This window comes from Octopus bimaculoides, chromosome 17, assembly GCF_001194135.2.
Source record: "Octopus bimaculoides isolate UCB-OBI-ISO-001 chromosome 17, ASM119413v2, whole genome shotgun sequence".
Taxonomy (NCBI): domain Eukaryota; kingdom Metazoa; phylum Mollusca; class Cephalopoda; order Octopoda; family Octopodidae; genus Octopus; species Octopus bimaculoides.
In genome coordinates this window covers 4,196,024-4,200,754 of record NC_068997.1, presented here as the reverse complement: position 1 = coordinate 4,200,754, position 4,731 = coordinate 4,196,024, and positions in this window count along the sequence as shown.

Sequence of the window (4,731 nt, the reverse complement as noted above, 5' to 3'; positions counted from 1 at the left end):
CGGGCTAACAAAAACTGAAGGACTGTTGCATTAGGCGTGTGAATCTGAGAGAGAAATATGTTGAATAAAATCATAATTTACTGATGATCCTCCTGTGTTTTCATTTACTCTAAAACCAGAAATTTTCCCCCATGTGTGTGTGTGTGTGTGTTTGTTTATGTGTGTGTGTGTGTGTGTGTGTGTATGCGTGTGTGTGTGTGTGTGTATGTGTGTGTGTATGTGTGCGTGTGTGTTCTTCCGTCTACTAAATTCACTCACAAGGTTTTGATCAGCCCGAGATTAAAGTAGAAAAAGTTTGTCCAAGATACCACGCAGTGGGACTGAACCTGGAACCATTTGGTGAAGTAAACTTCTTACCACACACCAATGTATGATTTGTAGGATTTTGGAAACTATTTCTAGCCGATCGACCGATTACTGACGTCAGTCGTCACCAGGTGTCGCTGTCAACTTGTTGTCATGCCTATAAACCTGTTTCATACGCTGACAAATCATCACCTCTCAGATGGCCATTCTTTAGTTGTCTCTTAAAACCTTTAGCTATCCAGCAGACACACTGACGTCACTACTGTGTAATTATTGTTTGTGTGTTTTTCTTTTATTTCTTCTTCTTTATTCCTTATTATTTCTTCTCTATTCAGCCCCAATGAATTTTATGTGACTTTATATTCTTGGTTTTATATTCTTAAATGCCTTGAATCAATCGTAATCTCGGGCATTTCACTTCTATAACTTAAACAGACCAACTGCGTACGATAACCAATTGTTGCTAAATTTTATTGCTAAACGTTTCTGTGTGTGCGTGCGCGTGTAGTTTCTGTGCCGTAATTATTTAGTGTAAATGTTCTGAAGTTGCTGGCAAGTCTCGGCTTGTGGAATGCCGTCCACGTTTCTCTTCTGTTATAAAACATCTGTGATAAAATGAAAGAATGGGAGAACAAGCAGATAAAGGTGAGGTAAAGTGTTAGAGTTTCTCATAGAAACTGCGAGAGGAAGACAGAATGATGGCAGATAAGGAGAGGTAGATAATGGAGAAGAGAAGAAGGAGAAGACGGAAGATAGTGAGAAACAAACAATGTGAGAGTGGGCGATAATTAAAAGGAGATGGGGAGAGAGTGAGAGGTATAAGGCAGCAGTAAAAGACAGACTTTACGAGAGTGAAAGACGAAAGTGAGAAAGGAAGAGGTAGAGAAAGTGAGAAAATGAGAGAGAACGGGAAGTAGGGTGAGGTAGAGAACGGGGGGAAGAAAGAAATAATGAGGTGGATCGATTGCTGAGGAAAGAAGAGAGAAACATGGTTAGAAAATTACTTTTTTTAAATGTCTTCCCTCTACAATTTGGTTATTTTTATAGACCGCAAGATTGATTCATTGCTGTGAAGAATTATTTTCAAGACCAATTCTCCGTTATTATTTGCAGAATATTCCTGAATATTGGCGAATTACTTTAGAAGAAAGGTTTTGGTGTTAGCCTACATTCTGTTGGCAGTGAAAATGATATATAATTAAGGTGTTGGTAATATTTAGAGACGAACGACACAATATTGTCTAATAGAAATGGTTTCCGTGTTGAGAAAACTTCAGACACATTGACGAAAACTGAACAGAAAATCACAGAGCTCTTCTGTTTACTTTAGAGACGAAGATAAATATTAGAGAAATAAAGCAGGGAAGATACGCGCTCTCGCTAACTGTTCATATTATTGTCATTTTCATCTAACGTTGACATATTTCTCTCTCCGTGTATATTAATTTATCTCAGTACGTGTCAATAATGGTGAATTGTGCTTGTTACTACGCCAGGTTTATAGCTTGTAGTCTGCATCTTCAATGCGGGTTCGATTCACACAACCCAATTGCCTCCATTAATTTACCTCCATTGCCTCCATTAATTTACTTGTATTTAGTCAGCGCACATTTCTTTTTCTTTTGGCTCCTCTTTCATCCTATCCTCCAACCTTTCTCCTAGCACACATTTCTTCCCATCCTAGCAGACAGTGGTATGGAACTGCTGCTAGAGGCTTCTAGCCAGCCTTTTCCAAGAGGAGAAGACTCATTGGCTTATGTGTAACCCACCACGTCGGCCTCTAGTGCTGTAGATGCTGAGAAATAGGAAACGTCGCATGTCTTTGGTCCTCTCCCCTGCTCCCAGAAGTCTGATGTTGTCGATTACTCTGCAATTGTAGCCACCTGTTTTTGTGTTATCAGTATTGTTCTCTTCTTTTGGACAAAAGGCCCTCATGTGGCTCTCTGTTATGTACCTGCTTGGTTGGCTTCGAGTCATCAAAATCAAATTCTCGTCTTATAACAATCAGTGTTACCAATAAATATTTCCGTCAAGGAGTCCAAACCTCAGACTAGCATACACCATAGTTTACTATCACAAGACTTCAAATGGTAATGACCGACACCTCACAATAGTTTACATCACTCAACAGATACTACTTGATATCACTCGCTAACATTTAGTTTACATCACTCACTAGCTATTCGTTTACATCAGTCATCAACTACTACTTTACATCATACCCCAGCTGCTAGTTGATATCACCTGCCAGCTGCTAGATTGCATCATTCATTAGCCGGCTAGTTTATATCACTTACTGACAGCTAGCTAGTTAATATTATTCACCAGCTGCAAGTTTATCTCATTCACCAACTACTATATTAAACAGATTCCCAAATATTTACTAATATGTATTGTCAGGAACTTGTGACCCAGCAAACATTGGAGATGTTCTGAGTAGCAATTGCTAGACTTCAATTGCGAGGAAAATGAGAGTTGAAAGTCTTTTATAAACTAGTAATAATCTTTATAAAATTATTTTACTATCCTTGATGCTTTTCTTTTTACATACATACATGCATACATATATATATGAACAATGTTTTCGAGGGGTTACCAGTCGGCGGATCAGTCTCATCAGGAAGGAGATTATAAACAACAGAGTAAGGGTTATTGTGAAGAAAATAATGTCATATGTTACGGAAGCTACTCTGATCTCTGGATTTGGAGCAGTTGATAATGTATTCATTACTAGAATTCCATTAATACCTACTAATTTACCAGTACAATTTAAAAGCGTACAGTTTCCAATTAGACTAAATCTTGCAATGTTCATCAACAAATCAGAAGGACAGACATTATCAATAACTTGTTTGCGATTAAAGGAGCCTAGCTTCTCTAATTTGAACAATTGAATGCTGGATGCTCATGCGCTGGAAGTTCAAAAAGTCTTTTCATTTATACACTACTGGGAAAACTCATAATGTATATAAAGAAGAGTTATCATAACTTGCTTTTAGGTATTTTCTATTTCAAGTATATTATTGTTGTTGATCTCACAGAATTGTTATGCCAGTAATATTAGAACCCCTAATAATAATTATTAAGGAAAATCTCATACATCAATGTTTTGAATGAAATTTCATTATCTTTAACCCAGGCAACGGCGGGTACTTCTGCTAGTATATATTCCGTTAGACTTTTATTCTTTTATTTGTTTCAGTTATTTGACTGCGGCCATGCTAGAGCACCACCTTTGGTCGAACAAATAGACCCCAGGACTTATTTTTTGTAAGCCTGGTCCCTTTTGCCGAACCGCTAAGTTGCGGGGGCATAAACACGCCCGTTTACATCGGTTGTCAAGCAATGTTGAAGGGACAAACACAGACACAAACACAAATATATACATATACTATATATGTATATATATATATATATATATATATATATATATATATATATATATATATATATATATATATACGACGGGCTTCTTTCAGTTTCTGTCTACCAAATCCACTCACAAGGCTTTAGTCGGCCCGAGACTACAGTAGAAGACAAGGTGCCACGCAGTGAGACTGGACCCGGAACCATGTGTTTGGGAAGCAAGCTTTTTGCCACACGTGTGCCTATATATATGTAGATGTGTATACACACGCATATATATATACACATATATACTTTATTGAAAAGCAGCAGAAATATCACAAGAACTTTTACTCAGAGTTTTACTCTACCTCTGGTAACCGAGTACTATTTTTTCCACTTTGTTTCGCATTTATATGCTTACTCCGTTATATATATATATATATATATATATATGTGTGTGTGTGTGTGTGTGTGTGTGTGTGTGTGTGTGTGTGTGTGTACATATATATATATATATATCGGGGGTTGGGGTGCGCATACATATTCATAAATTGCGGGCACTATTTTCGCAGAGCCTTGGTTCAGCTGCACTCTTTGCTCCATGGGAGTCCGGATATTACAATCAACTACGTGAAGACATCTTTTTTTTTCTGTTGGGGCCCTAAGCACATACATATTTGATTTAATGCTTAATCCAGTCCTAAATGTAGATGTAATTATTGATAAATGCAAAACTTATTCGGCAATAGTTACAGGAATGTAAAATATAAGAATTTTAGTATAATCAAGAGAAAAACGCCAAACAGATTCTGTAAATTACACAAAATAAGTATCTTTAAATATTTGATAGAAAAAAGAATAACAAAAACAAAACAGGAAACAAATAAATTTTTCGTTCGCTTTCGTATTTGACAAGTTTTAACTTGCTGTGTGTGTAAGTGTGTGTGTGTGTGTGTGTGTGTCCGTCTGCCTGCCTGTCTGTCTGCCAGTCTGTATGTATATATATATTCATGCATGTATGCATATATGATTTTATATATGTGTGTATATTAATATATGTGTTTGTATATATATATA